A 21,499-nucleotide genomic window follows, 5' to 3' on the forward strand; every position below is an offset into this window, starting at 1 on the left:
TTTTTTTTTTTTTTTTTTTTTTAGCTCCCCTTCCTGACATTAACTTTTTTGGATTCCTGGCTGGTTGCCCTGTAGGATATCCCACATTCTGGGCATGTGATGATTCTCTCGTTATTACCTTCAGGTTAAATATTTTCAGCAAGAATACTTCATGACGACATTGCGTGGTTATCACCTCAGACAGAAGGGTGTGATGGTGACATCACATGTGGGCTCCTCCCACATGCTGAGTGCCAGTTACTGCCATACATGCACAATTCATAAAACAACTTGGACATCTTTGCAGAAGAAACAGCCTGAGGCATTTGATGGACTTACCAGAGGTCATGAGACACCAATTGGTTGGGATGGGAGAGGAGTTTTGGTCACCAATCTGTTCTTACCAACTGCTCTAGTGATGTCACCTAGTTGCAGTCGTGGTTGCTCTGGTCCCAGGGTTTCTGCCCATATGTTCCGAGTTCCTACCATGGGACTAATTTTCTTTGCTTTTGTCCTAGTTGCAAGATTTGTTTTTGTTCTTTCAGTTTCATCTGTAAGGATCTTTTCACACTGGAAGAAGTAGAGATTCTAAACCGGGAAATGTGTGGGCTGTATTCCCTTATTCAACAAGTATTTATTGGGAGTTTCCTGTGGTCAGGCCTGATTTTAAGTACTGGTGTTGTAGCCGTGAGCTCTTCAAAGCCCTGCCCTCGCTGGGCTTACATTCTAGTGGGGAGACTGGTCATAAACAGAGAGATGAAAAGGTTGTAAAATGTCAGGTAGTGAGAAGTACCGTGATGGAGTGGCAGGGAAGTGGTGACTGGGGGTGTGTATGGGGGGAACAGGAATGAGATGAGGTGGGCAGAAAGCCTCTCTGAGGTGACTGGGCAAAGTTGTGAATGAGGTCAGGGAGCACGCTGCAGGTGGGACTAGCCCCTGAATGGCCCAGGTGTTCAGATAGAACAGACTATGTCTGAAGGGGAGCCAGGGAGTTGGTTGGGCTGCTGGAGGGCAGTGAGTGAGGGGGGCCTGGTAGAGCACCAGATGTGGAAAGAGTAGCCCGTTGTGGTCCACCCTGAATATCGTAACAGGAAATCCCTGGAGGCTGGACTCTATGTGTTACTGCTAGGAAAACAAGTATGAAAGGCCCTGACAATGGCTAGCATTAAAATAGACTTTCCACAGAGGTCTTCCACTTAGCCTCATGTTGTATCAAACTGCATTAAATACCATTTGACATTCTTGCTTTGCGTTCATAATCTCCAAGGTGATAACACAAGTACTTGAACCGAAGGATAAGTTAGCCATGGTTTCCATTCTTTCCAAGTGGGTATCTCTTTGTAAAGATGTGCAGATAGGGGACGCCTGGGTGGCTCAGTTGGTTGGACGACTGCCTTCGGCTCAGGTCATGATCCCGGGGTCCCAGGATCGAGTCCCACATCGGGCTCCCAGCTCCATGGGGAGTCTGCTTCTCCCTCTGACCTTCTCCTCGCTCATGCTCTCTCTCACTGTCTCTCTCTCAAATAAATAAATAAAATCTTAAAAAAAAAAAAAAAAAAAGATGGGCAGATAGTTTTGAGTCCCGTAGTGCTGTGAAGGGAGCGCTGAATCAGGAGTTGGAAGACTTGAGCCAGCAAACTGGCATGTGGGAAAGCTCTTGAACATTCCTGAGGATTCCTGTTTATCACACTGAGAGAAGCCCTCTGGTTGTGTGATGGGGTAACTGGAAGGATGGAATGGGATGACAGATACGAGTGTGCTTTATCAACTGTGATACACTCTGCAAGTCTAAGGGACTATTATCATTTAGACCTTTATTATAGTTTCGTTAAATAGAGGCAATCTGTTAGCTACCTCTCATTTGAAAGGAGAATGAAAAATAGTTTACTTCAAGGTAAAATGCTTCTCAAAGAGTAGAATCTGATCAATGCACTTTAAAGGAGGTAATGAATTATTCAGCTGTTCTTCAAACCAGCATATCTGAATGAAGGAAACGACCACTTTTCACTCCCATTTCAGCCTCCTGGAAATCAGCGTGCTCTGTGTGAGATCCTATCTGGAGCATCTTCTTGAGTTTCAATGCCAGATTAATAAGCTGGAAACAGCTTTGTGCTTCTGGGAGAAATGGAACTGTGAGAAGGATGGGTGCATCTAAATTAGGCAGTAGGCAAAGAGTCATTGAGTGTCTTACACAGGTAAATGGAAAGATGAAAGGAAGGGAAGGTAGGTAGATCAATAGATTAGCTAGTTGGTGCTGTGGGGGGCAGGAAAGTGTATGAAAAATGGGTGTTGGTAATAATTATAGCTGACATTATTAAGCACTTACATGTACCTGCATGAACCCTCCCTCAAATCAGATGTGGTAAGTAATATTATTATCCTATTTTACGGGAGAGGAAAATACCATTTAGAGAGGTTCAATAGCTTGCTCAAGGTCAAATAGCTAGAAGATTGCAGAGCTGGGGTTTGACTTTGGATTTCCTGCCTACAAACCTACATTCTAAATCATGTATGTTCTTTCAAGTTGCTTACGGTATCATTGGAGAGAGAAGAGTTGTCTCCGAGGGAAGTTACATACCAATACGGAACCATGCATACATGCGATGGAGAGAAGAAAGGCTAATACATGGTAGGAATTTAGAGGAAGAAGGGAATGATTTACTGGGGGCTGGACTGCTTACGGGATGCGTGTCTGAGTCTGTTTGGGCTGCTATAACGAAGTATTATAGGCTGGGCAGCTTATAAACAACAGAAATTTATTACTCTGAAGTCAGGATGCTGACATGGTTGGGTAAGGGCCCTTTTCTGGGTCACAGACTTACAGCATCTTCACATGGTGAAAGGGGCAAGGAAGCTCTTTGGGCTCCTTTAAAAAAAGAAGGGCACTAATCCCATTAATGAGGCTCACTCCCATGACGTAATCACTTCCCAAAGGCCCACTTCCTACTACTGTCACCTTGGGGGCTAGAATGTCAACATACAGGTTTTAGGGGAGGCTCAAACATTCCACCCATATCAGGAAGAGGATGCCCTGTAGTGGGGCGTTCAAAGGTGGCAGGGATTTGAACAGGAAAAGAGGAGAGGAGCTGGTTCTAAGGGAAACAGGGCAAAGAGACAGAGGGGAACGAGCAAGCTATCTATGTCCAGGGACACGCGGGCTGAGGGGGCCTTGTCCTTCTTTGACGGGGAGTTCCAGATGAGGCATGAGGGGAGAAAGGGTTTGAATGGAAGCCTGACTCTCTGCTGTTGAGGTAGAGGAGGCCAGACTGCAGGGACTGGATTTTGTTCTATTAGCATTAACGTTCCCTCAATGGCTCTGAAGCCAGTGAGATTTAACCAGAGCTGTGTCTGAAGAGGACTTAATTTAGAATCAGATGTAAGGAACTGTTGGGAGTTGGAAAAAGTTGGTTAGGAGTAAAAGCATCTTTTTGTATGTTGCATATTATATACTTATGTATCAATAAGTCAAAGGAAAAGGAAAATCTGTATAAATTCCTTGAGTTGTGAACACAGACTATACATGCTCTCTCAAGATTGTGTCCAGTCTACGTGTGAGGAGAGGCTCGAGGCTGCAGAGAGGGAGCCCTCCCCAAGGTATAGTTTTCCTGAGGAGCTCCGCATGGGGTGTTCATGTTCTTTTTTTTTTTTTTTTTTTTTTTTTTTTTTTAAGATTTTATTTATTTATTTGACAGAGAGAGATCACAAGTAGACAGAGAAGCAGGCAGAGAGAGAGAGGGAAGCAGGCTCCCTGCCGAGCAGAGAGCCGGATGCGGGACTCGATCCCAGGACCCTGAGATCATGACCTGAGCCGAAGGCAGCGGCTTAACCCACTGAGCCACCCAGGCGCCCCGAGTGTTCATGTTCTTAACGCTTCCAGGTTTCCTTCTCGTTTTTGTGGTTTATTTTTGTTAACTGGACCATTTTCCCTCTGGCCTGCTTAATAAAAATAGCTATCATTTATTGAAAACCAACTATGTTCTGGGAATTCACAGCATTTGGAAGAATGAAGTGGTATCTCCCTTTTGTTGGTGGGGAAACTGAGGCTCAGAGAGGTTAACAATTAAAGTCACATAATTAGCACAGTAATGGTGGAGTTAGGATTAGAAACTAGCCTTGTCTAGTCAGATAAAACCCGTTTCTTATTTGGTACTAGTGGTAGTTAAGAGTATGACCTTAACTGCTGGCCAGCTCTGTCCCCTGGCTTGCTAAGTGCTCCTGGGCAGGTTATTAAAGGTATAGTTTGTGCCCCATGTTCCTCAAGTGTGAAGTGGGATTAGTCGTAGTATCCACCTGGCATATTAAAAGGGTTCGATGAATAGCTCTTTCAGGATTAATTTTCTTCTTATTTTCTACGCCAAATCCTTCTGTTGGCCATACCTTTTCTAGTACTCAGAAAAAGGCTGGAGTTCTCGCATACACAGAAAGAGAACGTCTTTGAAAATTCATTCCAGTTTGTGTGTGTTGATCAGAAATCTCTAATTATCTCTTCTTCCCCGGGATTTTCTTAACTGGGTTTCCATGTTGATACTACCCACCCTCTCCTCCATGCCCGTCCCAGTCACCATGAGCTGGTGTTCCGTGCTCTACTCTGGCCATCTGACGTGGGTGAAGCAAGAACGACGTGATGTTGCCTCATCGTCCCCCTCGCCTGGTCCCCACCAGGGAAGAGCTGCCTTTCCCCGCACTGAAGAGTTATTGGAGCTGCTCTACCTTATTTTGACTGTGTGGGGCAAGGATGAACTCAAGTAATTGATGGTTTGAGAGATCCGAAGAAGTCACTCAGCACATTTGAAATAGGCGGTTATAAAACCAGAGAAGCAGGGCAAGAAAGCCACCTACTTGGTTGCAGTTATCAGGAAGGGGGAAGACAAAGGATTCAAAGAACCAACTCCCACAGGACTTAATAGTCATCAAAAACTGAAAACTCCTTGCCTTGTCCTTTGTGTGTTCTTCTAGGGCCTAGAATGCCAGAGATATTCATTAACGAGTCACTGGTGGAGATAAGCTTTGGTGTAATTACTCAGTTGGCCTTTCCAGGAGTTACTTCTCTCTTGCCTGGCTTTAATGAGCAGTTTTATATAGAGATATTGCCTCCAGTATTAGTAGGATTGATTTCTGGGTCTAATTTAAAATAACCTGAAGTTAGGAGGCTTATCTAAATGAATATTCACAAGAGGAACTCATGCTCAGGTTTACATTGCTAACGTCCTGAAAATCTGTTTGTCCAGTAACTGACTAGGTATCCATTCATTTGCACTTGGAGGACCAGTATGGGAAGATGAGGGTGATCTTACAATGATCAAAATTTGAAGTTCAGTCTATTGCATCTCCATGAAGTTACTAGTGGTGTTTGTTGTTGTTGTTGTTATTTGTTTCTTACACCCAGAAGACTTTTTAAAACACATGCAGTAAATATGTAAATTTGATGATTGTTAGTGATCAAAGAAAACTCTTGTATTCTTTCTTTTGAATCACTTCTCCAACCTTGGTGACCCGCACTGAAATGAAAGCACTGTAAATAGCTAACCGGCACAGTTGACCAGTGGCTTTATCTCCCAGCACTTAGATGATGATGTCCCGTGGGAGTGAGTGTCTACATGTGTGCAAGTCTGATCCAGTGGGGCTCAGTCTGTCATCACCCTACGTTTGTGACCTAGACCAGGCAAGGCTATCTGAGCACAGGGTGTTAATGCCCGTCTTCAAACTCGGATCTTCTCTTGAGAGCTGGGGTCTGTCCCTCCTTCTCTTTCAATCTGTATGGGTCTGTTGACTGCTTTGTTGGATAAAGTGTGGCCGAAGTGACTCTGTGCCAGTTTTCTGGGCAGAGGTGTGAAGAGCCTGTGGCCTTCATTTCCTGTGTATCAGAACACCTGCCCCGGGAGAAGCCAGCTGCCGGGTAAGAAGTCTGACGACTCTGAGACCACCATGCTGGGAGGAAGCTCAAGACACTTGGTTGGAAAGGTTGTGTGGGGCGAGGGATGCCAGCCAGTGATCTCAGCAAGGTGCCAGACATGTGAGGAAAAGCCTTCAGGTGATTCCAGCTTCAGATGGGAAGCAAGCCCCTAGAACCATGAAAAAGATGTGATTTTGAGCCATTGAGTTTTGAAGTGGTTGGTTATCCAGCATCAGAAAACCAGAGTAAGGAGATGTTTTATTCTTCACTGTCAGGGCAGAGAAGATGTTTTGACAGTCCAGAATTGTGTATTTCTAAAGCCGGATGCTGGGAACCTCTAGATTGATGTTTTTGGGGTACTTTTAAGATTCCTGGTGGACCCAAGAGCCCTGGATAAATTGCTGCTCTCACCAGGCTTCTAATTTCTCTCTATTTTAACTTTGCCTTTCTTGTTTGTTACAAAATTGTGAATATAAATTTTCATTCTTCTGGCATCATAGCCCTGCAAAGCTAGTGTTGTACTGGCCAGAAGAAACACTGGGGTAGGTGGGGAGAACCCAGAAATTAGCAGAAAGGAGAGAGGAAGAATGATTAGCCTTTAGGAAAAAAAGCATGGTAGTTGTACTAAGAATGGAGAGAGAGAGAAAACTCCAGAACTTTTGGTCTTGATTATGATTATTTAACATTTGGCATCCTGAATGAGAAGTCAGTTCAGAGTGACTGGGTGCCCTGGTGGCTCCTTTGAAAGCCACAAGGCATGTGTGGTGTGTAGGAGATGGTAGGATGAGGTTCGATCCCGGCGTTGCCTGTCCATCAAGGTTATCTTCTCAACAAGACAGGTAATGGGGGTTAAGGTCTGTGTATTTTAAACAGTTCAGAGTTGAAGGCCATGTACATCTATAGTCTACAGATGGCCATCTTATTTACTCAGTGGAAATACCTACCAGTAGAAGGATGTTAATGCTTTTCAGATTGAGTTTTTAACTTTTTCTTCTCATTAATGGGTAATGGTAGATTGAAGTTGTGTTGTTTCTCCAGATTGAGAAAGTACTGGGCCCTTTGCTAGGCACTGAGGGTCCGAAGGCACATTTCACCCCAGGGGAACTCATATTCCTTTTGCCCCGATGATCCTTTTTTTTTTTTTTTCTTAAATCCTATGTGTTTTCTAAATATCCCTTTTGGATTGTGGGTGCAAAAGGAGAAGCAAAAATCAGGTTGCTTACTGCTAATATTTGTCCAAAGCATTTCAAATTCTGGTTTTCTCAAGTTTTACCCCAGAGTACGGGCATGGAAATAAAAGCATTAATTAAATGCACAAAATGAAAATGAAAATAACGCTAAAGCACAGTTTAATCCCCCTCAGGGGATACTAATGTAAAAGTAAATCAACATTTAGTGGTAAGCAGGTGGGGGAGAAACTGCCCGAGAGATGCTTCTTACTCTTGTTCCATGAAATACAGCTTTGAGGGAGGAGTGCTGGTTGCTACTAATAATACTTCCTAACATCGCTACATCGATTTAATGCTTTCCTATATATTAGCCTTCATCAGTTTGCAGCTGGGGAAAGTGAAATTTAGAGATGTTTAGCATGCTGTTCTGCTGGCATGGGGTTCAGTCAGCAAGGAGGTAAGTGGAAGAGGTCTGGTGTCTGTAGTACAAGCCAAAACCATTAACATTTCACCTCCCCACGACGACGCACTGAGGTAGGTACTGGTCTCCTTCTCATCGGACCCATCAAAGGACCTGAGGCGCAGGGAGATTAAGTCACACCACTGAGGCAGCTAATGAGTGCCAGAGCCTGGGTTTGATCCGTATCTGCCTGCTTTCTGGAGTCTTCTGGTGCAAAGAGAAGAGAATGCCTGTCTTCTGATGCCAAGTAAGGGTCCTGAGTGGCAGAATGACTTTGACGGCCCCTACCCACGCCTCCTTATGGCAGGGGCCTTCCTGGATGAGTCTTGGTCCCCGCCCTTGCCAAAGCTTCCCTAAGTGGCTCAATGGTCACTGTGGTCTTTTCCCTTCATCGAAGATGAAGATTTCCTTATTAAATGAAGTGAGAAAGTTAGGGCTTCCATAAATAAATGATCCACGTTTACAAGGGGAAAAGAAAATTCCTCCTGTAGTATTTTAGTTCTCTATGTAGACTTTTCCTCCCTTCTATTTAATGAAGAAATAGAATTTCCACCAGGTACGGAACATAAACGTAACGTGAGGGATGCTATGTTTATTTCACTCCTTTATTTAGAGGAAGCTGCCACCGAGATGATTTTTATGGAAATTATATCTTGTTATGATTCCCATCATGCTATTAAAGAGTTTCTCTTTTATCTTTAGCCTTTTACGGGCTTTGTGCTCTCGGAGTGTGTGCTTCAGAGAAGGTGTGTCGCTCAGGGTGGGTTAGGAAAAATGACTCAGAACCGTAATTACTGGAGGGACTGGAGAAGGAAGCAGCCGTGGAGCACCTGGACTCCTTTCTTTCCGGACTGTTGATGGGAATGCTCAGACGAGCCTGATGAGGTAGATGGACACAGCTCACAGCTCTTCGATTCTCGTGTGTTCCATAGTGAGACATTCCGGTGTCTCCCCGTGCACACTTGGGGAAACCTAGCCTGTAGCCAGAGCCTCCAAACACTTGTTAGATTCAAGTTAAAAACATTAAACTCTTGGATGTTTCTGTTCCCCTGGAAAATGGAGGTGTAAGTTCTGTTGTCCCACTAAAGGGCATGGAGGTACTGAGGGTAGGTGCTCTTCCTTGCCTGCCTTGCCCTCCCTGCCAGCGCAGAATAGGGAGGGGCGTATTTGCCCCCCAGGCTATTCAAGGTGCTAGGAAGCCAGTGAAAATTGTTATTTCCATAACGGTGGTCACCTGTCCCCCAATGCCCTCCATTTAAAACGAGAGAAAGTAGACCACAGCAACAAGGCACTTTTTGCTTCCCAAGTAAAAGAGTTTCTAAATTTGGAGCAGATAATTCTGGAAAGTTAATAGAATCTTAGCACTACTGAAGGTCAACTAGATTGATGCTTGCATTCTTTTTATGACAGTCCTGCCAAGATCCTCATCGTTCCCCATGCCCACCTTCCTCCCTTTCCACGCTCGCTGACTGCTGTGAGAGCCACCCTCGTTCTCTTCTACTTCTTTCTCCCACTTCCTTTAGCTTAACAGCTTTTTCTGCATTTCCTTCCCCCTTTCACCCACTAAATAGCAGTGGAGACCACCCTCCCAGTCCCCATCCCTTTCTAACTCCTCCTGACCTTGCCTCTCCTGCCCACTCCTGGAAGGGCCCCTTCCTGGTGCTCTTTGACGTCTCCCCACTTCCACCCCCAAACTAAGCGTGGCTGGAAGGGCCTCCTCCACTCATCTTCTGCCTTCTTCCCCCTCTTCCTTTAGCGGGAGTCTCATGGGATCTATTATGATCCTTGTCCACAAATCACTAAGCTTGCTATCTCAGGTGTTCTGTATTAACCCAGCGGACTGAAGACTGTCACACTTCTGGGTGCCTCTGTTTGCCGTCTGTAAAATGGGAGCATAGTCTCTTACTCCGGGTGCTAGTTTGGGGCACCTTTTCTGGAGAGCCTTTGAACCATGCTTGCTCTCAGTATGTGGCATGTCTGCTGCATGCCACTGAACTCGGGGTTCTTCTCAGGCCCCAACTTCGTGTTGATCTGGCTCCAGAGCCCTGCCAGACAGCTCCTGGAATGCACTCTGATGTCAGATTTCTGTCATCTAGGAAGACAGGGGAAGGCTTTACGATTAATGGATGTGTGGGGGCAGCAAGGTCCACCCCTGAATCAATAGCAAGTAGATGCTGTTTTTCTTCTAACTCTTCTTTGGTCATGGATCACTGAGTACCCCGTTTTTTGTTTTTTTTTTTTAAGATTTTATTTATTTATTTGACAGAGAGATCACAAGTAGGCAGAGAGGCAGGCAGAGAGAGAGAGGAGGAAGCAGGCTCCCCGCCAAACAGAGAGCCCGATGCGGGGCTCGATCCCAGGACCCTGAGATCATGACCCGAGCCAAAGGCAGAGGCTTAACCCACTGAGCCACCCAGGTGCCCCCTGAGCACCCCGTTATTAACTCGGTTGTGTGTTGGTAATCCTAGGACTGTAGACCCAAATATACTTGTCAAACTGTACTGTGGCATCCAACAGAAATTATCACAGAATTAAGGCCACACAGAGTTTTACAGACTGCCTTTTCTCCAGCCCTTTCCTTCTTACCTCTGTAGAGCTCTGGTTCCTCTGAGAAGTCAAGCAAATGATTTCTTTAGCTATAGCTCGAGCTTTTCCTTAATTTCTCACTTTCTCTCAACCTGGTTTGGCTTTTAGGCACTAGCATGACCCTTTCTGTGAAACTATCTGACAACTTCGAATTTCTAATTTAAGTAGTATTTTCTAGTGAGGTATCATACTCTTATTTCAAGAAATTAAATTTAGTTAAAAATTAGAATTCTGAGATGCTCTGTAGAAATTGTAGGGGAGAAAACCCATCATCTGCTAGTTATGCACCATGACCATTGTAATTTACTAAGTGGAGTAGAATGAACTCAACTTCTGCATTTTTATTTTAAAGCTGTTGCAACTAAGGGGACCTATTTTTTTTTTTTTCTTTTCTTCTTCTTCTTCTTCTTCTTTTTTTTTTTTTAAAGATTTTATTTATTTATTTGACAGAGAGAGAGCTCACAAGTAGGCAGAGAGAGAGGAGGAAGCAGGCCCCCTGCCGAGCAGGGAGCTCGATGCGGGGCTCGATCCCAGAACCCTGGGATCATGACCTGAGCCCAAGGCAGAGGCTTTAACCCACTGGGCCACCCAGGTGCCCCTGGATCTATTTTCTTTTTCTTTTTTCTTTTTTTTTTTTTTTAAGATTTTTATTTATTTATTTGACAGACAGATATCACAAGTAGGCAGAGAGGCAGACAGAGAGAGAGATTGGAGGAAGCAGGCTCCCCGCTGAGCAGAGAGCCGGATGCGGGGCTCGATCCCAGAACCCTGGGATCATGACCTGAGCCCAAGGCAGAGGCTTTAACCCACTGAGCCACCCAGGCGCCCCCCCGGATCTATTTTCTTGACTGCTGTCTTGACTGCCTCTGCATTATTTTTGTTGCAGTCCTGTGCTGAATTGGTATTAAGGAGTTCTTTGTGCATTTACTTATTTAGTCTTCTCAAGCTATACATTGATAGAATTAGGGTAGAAAAATTTTAAGTCCTTCATGTCATCCAAATAAGATGTCCAAGAGTCTTATTTAGTTATTTTGGAGTTATTTTGTTTTCACAGAAGCATTATTGGAGTAGAAAATCAATAACTTGCTAACTGCCTGCTACTTGAGTAGTTAAAATACTGACTACTTTGACAAAGGACTAGCTGCGTGATTGTTTCTTTTGCTTTCTTTCTTTTTTGTTTTAAAGTAGGCTCTACACCCAACATGGAGCGCGGTATGGGGCTTGAACTCATGACCCTGAGATCAAGACCTGAGCTGAGATCAAGGTTTGGATGTTGACTGAGCCACCCAGGTGTCCCTGTTTCTATTTTTTTTCTTTTTAAGATTTTTTTTATTTTTGAGGGCACCTGGATGGCTCAGTTGGTTAAGCATCTGCCTTTGGCTCAGGTCATGATCCCAGGGTCCTGGGATCCAATCCCAGATCAGGCTCTCTGCTCAGCGGGGAGCCTGCTTCTCCCTCTACCTGCTGTTCCGCCTGCTTGTACTCTCTCTCTATTTCTCTCTCAAATAAACAAATAAAATATTTAAAAAATTTTTAAAAATTTTTTTATTTTTAAGAATTCTCTATACCCGGGGCACTTGGGTGGCTCAGTTGTTAGGCGTGTGCCTTCGGCTCGGGTCATGATCCCAGGATTCTGGGATCGAGCCCCGCATCAGGCTCCCGGCTTGGTGGGAAGCCTGCTTCTCCCTCTCTCACTCCCCCTGCTTGTGTTCCCTCTCTCGCTGTGTCTCTCTGTCAAATAAATAAATACAATATTTAAAAAAAAAAAAGAAAAAAAAGAATTCTCTATACCCAGTGTGGGGCTTGAACGCAGGACCCCCATGATCAAGAGTCACATACTTTAAGGACCCAGCCAGCCAGGCACCTGTGCATGATTTTTTCTATACTGTGAAATCACTTCCACAAATTAACCAAATTTAGTGAGGGATACTGATTTATTTACAAAGCTAAAGAGAACATTTCATTGCTTATCTAAAGCATTCTACCTACCAATTTTTCTTGTAATTTATTTTAAAATTTAATTGATTTTAAGTTTTCCCTTTGGGGTTAGATTGCCTGCATTCAAATCCCACTCTTATGAATGTGTGACCTTTAACACAGGGCTTACCCCTTGCTCTACTTCCGTTTCCTCATTTATAAAATGGAGTAATGGCTGCACCCACCTCTGCCACGCGTGTGGGCTTGTAAAGTCAGCTTTATTGATTTTCAAGTCACACTGTCCCGAGGACCATTATCTCTGGCTTAACTATTTAAAAAGGCGATGCTGCATTTCGAATTTATAATCATTGACTTAAAGGTTTGAATTGAAGCAATGTGTTACTGGCTTGGCATAGAGGAAATACTATCTAGAGTGAGAGGAAAAAACCGCCAGCCTGGCAACCAAAAGTTCTGGTTTCTACCCCAGGTTCTGTCAATTATGGGCTTGGAAAAATCACTTAACTACTCTGAGCTTTAGACTCCCTGCCTGTGAAAATGGGGAAAATGATATTTCCCTTGCCAAGCTTACAGGACTCTTAAGAGATTTAATTAGCATAATCAATAAGAGAATATGTATGAATTTAAAAAAAATTAAACTGTGCACTCTGCGAAGTAGGTTTGACTGAAAGCTGGCAGAGATTCTAGAGTCCTCAGATTTTCTTTAGTTTTTTTTTTTAAACTCAAGGCACAACTATTTTTGGTAACAGTCAAACATTTGTCAGATCAGATTGCTCATGATTTCTTAACGCATGTGTTATGAAGATTCATTAAATTAATTAACTGATGAAAATTAGCTGCAGTGATGGGAAAAAAGTTGGCAAGTTTTAAATTCTTTTTTCTTATTGCATACCGTGGTTCTCAGTCAGGAGTAGAGGCTTTTGGAGATGTAGGGTGCCGGGACAGGCATTCTGGGTTGTCACAATGAGTGGGGAGTCCTAATGGCATTTGGTGGGCAGGGCTGAAGGGTTCTAAACCCCCTGTGATGAGCAGAGCAGCCTAGCTTCACAAAGACTTATCCTGCCCAGAACTCTAATAGTGCCCCCAGGAAAAAACAACTTGGTACCCGATTTGTATCCATGAACATAGGCCCTACAATGGATACATAGCCAATACTACTTGTAGAGAAAACAAATGGCTATATTTTATGTTTTGATAAATTGGAAATGCTTCTCCCCACTTCTTTTATCTACACTGATTTTATTTCAAGGCTGTAGCCCTGTCCTGTGACCTTTCGCCTTTGATTCTCTGCAGATGTGTGTGATACAGAACGTCAACAGTTGGTGCCATGAAAAACCAGCATGTGTAATGCCACTCACTGGCCATCCATTTAATGGGAATCAACATTCCTTTTTCTTTGTTCATTTTTTTAAAAAAAGATTTTATTTACTTATTTGACAGAGGGAGAGAGATCACAAGTAGGCAGAGAGGCAGGCAGAGGGAGAGGGGGAAGCAGGCTCCCCTCAGAGCAGAGAGCCTGATGTGGGGCTCGATCCCAGGACCGTGAGATCATTACCTGAGCTGAAGGCAGAGGCTTAACCCACTGAGCCACCCAGGCGCCCCTTCTTTGTTCATTTTTATATTTCTTTTCTTTTTATTTATTTTTGACTACGAAATACATGCACATGGTTCATAAATTAAAACAACGTAAAAGGTAGACTTGAAAAAGTCTCACTTCTATGCTTGTCCTAACCTATTTGTTTCCCTCTGCCTCCTGTAAGTAGACATTTTTCTGAATTTCTTATTATGCTTCCATTGTTTCTTCACATCGGAAGTGGATGTATGGAGTAATTCCCTCCCTTTCATAATGCAAAAGTCTTGCTTGTATGGTTGGTGCCTCGCATACTCATCGATGGCCAACAGATCCCTATGCTCCCACCCTGTGTATGAACCCTCGGTCATCGTATATTTAGTTACAGCAGGAATTCCGCCCTTCCATCTGCTTAGAGTCATTTCTTCTGGAGCCTCTGATCGCTCGGGGTGGTAATGCCTGTGCCCTTGGCTTGATCCTGGGAGTCCCTTTCACCGTCATCCTTTGCCGCTCTGTGTTGGATCTTTCCAGGATCCCATCTCCTCTCTTTGTTAGTTTTATCCCTTATTGTCAAGGAGCACATCTTTCAGTAATTTTCAGAGGAAGGGTAGATGGTTTTTAGACACTGCCTGTCTGAACATTTCGTTATCATGTTCTCATGATTTTTTGTTTGGGTGATTTTCTTGGTAAGGAATTCTAGGTTGGAAATTACACTCCATTTGTAGAGGAGTGATCATATCAGTCATGTGTAATGTGTAAATTTATTTCCTCCAAAAGGGAGAAACATTAAGAGATTTGAACTGGGTATGTTTCTAAGTGATTCTGCCTACTGTGGAACCAAAAGGACTTATAAACAATATAGAACACAATTCTGGATTCTGGAGAGCTAGGCTTTGATGCTGGTACCAGTCTCTTTTTCCAGGAATTAAGAGTGTTTTTGAAGATGAAAGGATGATATCTTTTAATTAGCTAAGTATTGCTATAAGGATGATATTGTAGATGTTGTTCACCGTGTTCTTGTCAGTGCATAGAGAAAGAAATATTTATCCTTCAGAAACAGCAGTCCCAGCATATTCCTTTACTCCTGGAAACTGAGTTGTTATGCTGTGGGTCCTGCTTTTCTCTCTGCATGCACTGCTAGGTGATTCACAGCCAAATTTGACACACACCACTGGCATCAAGAAAAGGGACCTGTTAGCATGTCCATTCATTTTCATTGGGCACCAAGTATATATTTCCCTACCCTTTGGTTTTTTTAGACTAATTGCTTCATTAAAAAAAAAAAATTTTTTTTTTAAAGATTTTATTTATTTATTTGACAGAGAGAGAGATCACAAGTAGACGGAGAGGCAGGCAGAGAGAGAGAGAGAGAGAGAGGGAAGCAGGCTCCCTGCTGAGCAGAGAGCCCAATGCAGGACTCGATCCCAGGACCCTGAGATCATGACCTGAGCCGAAGGCAGCGGCTTAACCCACTGAGCCACCCAGGAGCCCAAAATTTTTTTTTTTTAAAGATTTTGTTTATTTATTTGACAGACAGAGATCACAAGTAGGCAGAGAGGCAGGCAAGGGGGGGGGGGCGGGAAGTAGGCTTCTTGCTAAGCAAAGAGCCCGATGTGGGGCTCCATCCCAGGACCCTGGGATCGTGACCCGAGCCGAAGGCAGAGGCTTTAACCCACTGAGCCACCCAGGCACCCCAAATTGCTTCACTTTTTTTTTCTTAATTTTGTTCTGCCTGTGTCTTTGACCACCTCCACAGATCCTTTTAAAATGAGCTGGGGGCAGCAATAATGGAATACGCGGGTTCCGAATGTCTTACCCTAAAAGAGTCTCATGTGGACTTTCTAAAGACAGCGTTGTTTTCCATTCACTTTTTAAAATCTTTTGTGCCGCCATATTGGTGGTAACAATGCTACAAGTTATCTTTAATCACTATCACAAGAACGCTCGACCACTGACTATTCAAAAGTAAGAGTAAATGGAAACCTATGGAAATACATGGTCATTAGCATCCCTTTTTTAAGGGTTTAAGTCCCCACATAGTTTGTGAATTTTCCTGTTAATTGAAGAACAACTGCTGACTTATATTTTGTAGGTCCCTAAGAAACAGGGACCACGGGGCGCCTGGGTGGCTCAGTGGATTGAAGCCTCTGCCTTCCGCTCTGGTCATGATCTCAGGGTCCTGGGATCGAGCCCCACATCGGGCTCTCTGCTCAGCAAGGAGCCTGCTTCCTCCCTCTCTTTCTCTGCCTGCCTCTCTGCCTACTTGTGATCTCTGTCTGTCAAATAAATAAATAAAATCTTAAAAAAAAAAAAGAAAAAAGAAACAGGGACCACTTTGCCTGGTTTCAGAGATGAGTATCAACACAGTAGCAGTGGTGACAATAACAGCTAGCATTTATTGAGCTCTCATTTTATGTGAGACACTGGGCTGTGTTTAAATGCATTCTTTAATTCCTCCAACAGCCCTATGAGGTTGACATGAAATTGCTTCTTTGCTCTTTTATGCCAATTCCCTGTGAAACTCCCACATTTAGATTCATCCGACCATCTGCTTCTCACTGGGTCTCTGCATGGCTGAGCCCTACTGGGGAGAAACATTTCCATAGGGTTCATTGGTGCTCCTGGACATTCCGTATGATGGCTGCTCCCACCTCCTGCTCCCAGATGCCTTGCTCTGAGCCATGCCCAGAGACCACTCTAAGACTTCACTGCTCTGCTCACCTCCTGCCTTCTTGCTCTGTCTGACCTACCTCCTAAGTCGACTGAACTTTGAATCCTCTCTTCCTTCAGTTTTCTGCCCTTACACCCATGGACATGTTTCCCTCTGAACTCACCTTCTCCTCTTTCCCCATCAGTGTACCTCAGAATTACACGGGAACTTTAAAAAATTATTAACCTACTCCCTGTCCTTGAAGGTGATAGTTTAGCAGGTGGGGTCCACGTGTGTTGTGTGGTAGTTGTAAAGTCTTCTCAGGAGATTTTGATGTGCTCTCTGGGTGAGAATCACCAGGTTGAGCTCCAGAAGACAAGGCGCCTCTTTTATTCAAGAGTGATCGCTCACTGGGCTCTGGTTCTTAGCGCCTCTTTCTTTTCTCTCAGGACTAGACCTGCTCTACCATTATTCTCTTTTGGCTTGAGTTTTCCTTGGTCTCCTTTTCTCTGTGTCTTTCACCGTAGCTTCAAACACAGATTTTAATTCTTCTCTTGATCTATGTGACAGCTGGCCTATGTTTCTTCAGCCATTCTTAGATAAGCACCTGAAAGAATCGTTCATAGTTTTTACCCAATGTGAATCTGACTTTGGTTCTGCCTGAATCACTCTGGTAACGATTGTCAGTGCTCACTAGAAGCCAAATCCAAAGGATGCTTTTGGGCTCTGTCTCCTCTCAGTTTCTTAACATCCGATGCTCAGGAGACTCTCTTCTGTCACCTTTTGTGACACCATCCACTCCTTGTTCTTCTGATCAACCTCTTCCTCATTTTGAGTGTTTCCAAAAAAAATTTTTTTTCCGGCAACGTTAAGAATAAAACAGAATTTTATTTTACTTAACGAAATGGAGTGGTAGGAGAGTATAGATGGGGAAGAAATGTCTTTTTGGCAGAGATCTGGATCTAGCATTTTCTATGAGGAAAATGAGGACTTCAGTAGAAGAATTTGGTGTGATATCTTCAAACCTCTATGTATCCCTAAATATGAAATTCGGAAAACGTACAATTTTAGGTCTTTGGTTTAGTCCTAGGATGCAAGGAGAATTGTGGGTTCAGAGTATCATTTCTACTAATTTAAGAAAATCTGTCAATCCCTAGATCCATTTTTGAGTCTGGTAAATTTACTGGAAGCTAGCTCAGATCTGGGGCATCCTTGTATACACATTCCTGGAAAAGCCTTATTATTTCTGTGCTCTGTGACACTGACAGTGGACCTGTTTCCCAGAACCTGGCAGGACAATTTTGTGCACCCAGAGCAGGACAACCCATAAATCAGCGTTCGTTTCCTTCTGCTTTGATTTTTTTTTTCATCCCATCTTATTCAACCTCCTACTTTCTACAAAAGTAGAGTGTGCTTAGTATTAGAAACCTGGAAAGACACCGAAAAAGAGTGGAAAGCAAAATAAAGTTTATTATCACCCATTATTCCATCATTTAGATATAGATACCACCAAACATATAATTCCTTCCAGGCTTCTTATTTATGTGACACTCATATACATGTTTCTATTAATTAAATTGGATAAAACTGTATGTAGTTGTTTATTCTGTGTTTTTTGGGCAGTGATCCTTATGATGCCCTGAAAAATTCGTATCAACATGATTTTTTTAATGGTCTCCTCGTATTCTCGCACTGAGGCGTTCATAATTTATTTAACTAATCCCCTGTTGTTGAACATTCAGGCCATTTCCAATTTGTGCTCTTATAAATAATGCTACATTTAATAACCTTGAACATAATTGTTTGTGCATTGCTGATTATTTCTTTAGGACATAAATTTCTAGATGCTGAAGGTTGCTGGATTTCGGGGTGAGACCAGGATTCTTGTGATTTGTTGGCCTCCGGCTAAACTGGCCCCCAAGAGGGAGGGAGGCTGAGGGGCTGAGGGAATTTGCCTGCTGCTGTACACATCTGCTTGAGATCTTCTAGACTGCATGCTGGGTTCAGAAGGGGGCTTTAAAGAATGTCTTCAGGATTCCATAAATGGCAAGCACCGCCACAAGTGAAATTGAACACATATGCTTCAGAATAAATCCCTGTTTGCTAGAGACCTGTTCTAAAATCTCTCAGTTCTCATTGTGCTTTGGATGAATTAATTATTTCAGAGAACAGCAATGGAGCACCTATAATTTGCCAGGCGCTGTGCTTACCACCCGGGATGCAGAAGTAAATAGGTCCTCCATGGGCTTACTTGCAGTGCAGGAGACAGATAGGGAAAAGGCATATTTTTGAGGAGAATTGCCCTGAGGCTATAGGAAAGAGTCTCCCATTCTTCAGGCTAAGGACTTCACACTGCCCCCCCCCCCCATGTCTGAGGGGAATCCTGAAAAAAAAAAACTCTTTTTTTTTTCGGGGGGGGGGGGGGGGGGGGGGAGGAGGTGTTCCAGGAGGCAGGAAATGGCATATGAAAGAGCACAGAGTTGTGATGGTGACTTGACAAGTCCAGGAACCCGGAGATACATTCCCATGGTGGGTGGTATCTGGGCGAAACTTGCCAACCTCAGTGCCACCAAGGTAATAAGTCTGTCCATCCCAGGGCCCCGGGTGGGTTCATCCTTTACCTCAGTGTGCCATATGAGGAAGTTAGGTAGTATTGGTCTGGGCACATGGCTGAAGGATCATGGCCCATGAAGTGGAAGGTTGGGCTGGGTGTGGATTGTGAAGGGCTGATCTGTGGGCCTGGCAAGGAGGAGTCTGGCTTCCTCTGTCCGCTGTTTAGGAACGGTCCTTCCATGACAGACCACTGTGAAAGGAGAAGACATGGGTCCTCAAGTTGCCTCCAGACTAACGCAACTGGCTTCCTATTCTGTGATCGTAACGATTCCACACTTCGTGTTCTTTCCCCCTAAATAACAATTTGATGCTATTAGCTCTGCACACTGACCTGTTTCACACCTCCTTGGGGAAAATATTGCAACGTTGGAATTACACAGTGGAAACTTGCAGTCGTGAAGTCTGTTTTGAGCTGGCAAAAGGTGACAGTCTAAGGAGGAATGATTTGAAAAGTGCTAATAGTAAAACATCAGTTATTTTGGTGTCTCCAAAAGTTCTGTGCTATTTACTGTGACTGGTGTGAAAAGAATCAGTAAATGGGAGAATTGTGTTTTGGCCAACATAAAGTAAGCCTCCACATATCACCACTGTATTTTCTTTTGCAGCATTTCTTATTCTACCGTATCACTTCATCTCTAAGATCTAAGAATTCTGCAGCGGCAAGGTTAAGAAAAAAGATGAAAATGTTAGGATCCCCAAAGGGGTATGAGGTCACCTGTGGCTTTACTATTTTTGTGTTTTGTAAATGTTGTAAATCTCGACCATAGGACTAAGTAGAAAAGAAAAAGAGTTTATGTTGTGGTATAGAATAATTTTGTTGATAAGCTCCGTACTAATGCCTGGTGCGTATGCACTTTTTCAATACATTTGGATTTTAGGAAAGTGCGCAAGTCTTTGTGTATGTATTTCCTTTGAGATGTAAGTATTACAGTGATACCTTTGTTGCAAATGTAAAGTACAATTTTTTAATCTCTTGTTATTTTGCAAGTCCATTTGTCACTGCAGGGAGGAATTAAATTTTTTTTTTTTTTTTTTTACTTTTTTTACACTGAAGTATAGTTGTTACAAGGAGGGATTTTATTTTCTCTTTGTTCTTAACTAATTGCTCTTCAAGAGTAGGGGTACGTGGAGTTGGCCTGAGTGAATGAGCAGTCAGCATATTTTCATGCCAGTTACGATGGAGCATTTAGAGTCCTTGCTTCCTGCGGCCTACCCCACGTTTTTCTGAGCAGTGGCATGACATGAGTCAAAGACACTCAGAAATACCGTATTAAAATTCAGAGACATTTCTGTATTGGCCAACTTCTTAACCCCCTCAACATACTAACAGAAAGGTAAGTAATGTACTCCTTGGTCTGTCACCTCTCTCTGTCCATCAATCCAGCCATGACTAATAAAAGAGGAGTGCAGCAGACCGTGGAAAACAAGGCAGGCATTCAGTAGGAAAATCACAGACAGATGCCCTTAGCACTCTTGTATCGAAGGCTTTAGAAAATGACGTGTCAGACCTGCAGTGGTTTGTAAGGGTGTGAATAGATTTTCCAGATGTCACATTTCAGAGGTTCTCAAATGAAGTTTCTGTTCCTTAACCTCTTTCTTGCCATTCCTCGCCCCCTTTCTGGTCATCATATAATATCATCATATATTCCTGCCAGTTCAAACTCTTGGTGGGAAGTAGATTTACCTTAATTTTTATAAATTTCCTTGCTGGAAAATAAGTCTGAAAAAAATGGGCTATGCCTAATGGGATGTTATTTCTTTAAGTCTCCAATATTGGTGCTTTTTAAATATTCTACCTTTAATGATTTCATTGTTAGAATTGCTAACCACAAAAATAATGGACTGAGTCTAAAAGAAAATGTTTTAAAAATGGCCTCTGTAAGTGGAAGGCGTCAACCAAGAATGGCCAAAGAATGGGGACACCTTGATTCTATTAAATCTGCTTCTCTTCTTGCTACTGGCTGTCTTTAACAGCTAGAAAATTTCCATTCTTACAAGATGGGCCCTGCCCATATATGAATGATTGGTGTGTAACTATCTTTATAAGGTAGATGAGGACTTGCCACCGGCACTGAGGGTCTATGGCTGAATAGGTTGGTCTAGCATCATAAGTCATTAGTAAGCTTTTATCTTTTTGTCTTCTGGGAATCAGTTTGAGAGCTGGTGAACCCAGTTCCTCGCAAGGTTAAACGGAGTTACCCTATGACTGAGCGAGTCCATACCTAGTTGTTACATGCCCAGGAGAAATGAAAACATATGTCCATTAAGAAAACTGTACAGGGGGGCGCCTGGGTGGCTCAGTGGGTTAAGCCGCTGCCTTCGGCTCAGGTCATGATCTCAGGGTCCTGGGATTGAGCCCCGCATCAGGCTCTCTGCTCAGCAGGGAGCCTGCTTCCTCCTCTCTCTCTACCTGCCTCTCTGCCTGCTTGTGATCTCTCTCTGTCAAATAAATAAATAAAATCTTAAAAAAAAAAAAAGAAAAAAAAAGAAAACTGTACAGGAATGGTCCTAGCAGCAGCAGTCAAAAGATGGCAACAACCCACATGTCCATGAGTGGATAAAGAAGATTTGGTATTGCCATACAATACCACAAAGAGGAATGAACTACTGATCCATGCTACTTCATGGATGAAACTTGAAAACA

The 21,499-nt window shown here is 43.4% G+C and overlaps 1 protein-coding gene across 1 annotated transcript in view; it reads left to right on the forward strand.

The window, feature by feature from the left end:
• The window catches only part of LOC111147583 (TRAF2 and NCK interacting kinase), a 381,965-nt gene that overhangs the window by 35,808 nt on the left and 324,658 nt on the right, over positions 1-21,499 (forward strand). The gene's annotated exons all lie outside the window — the stretch shown is intronic.

This window comes from Enhydra lutris, unplaced genomic scaffold (assembly GCF_002288905.1).
Source record: "Enhydra lutris kenyoni isolate GAN:26980312 unplaced genomic scaffold, ASM228890v2 scaffoldscaffold2, whole genome shotgun sequence".
Taxonomy (NCBI): domain Eukaryota; kingdom Metazoa; phylum Chordata; class Mammalia; order Carnivora; family Mustelidae; genus Enhydra; species Enhydra lutris.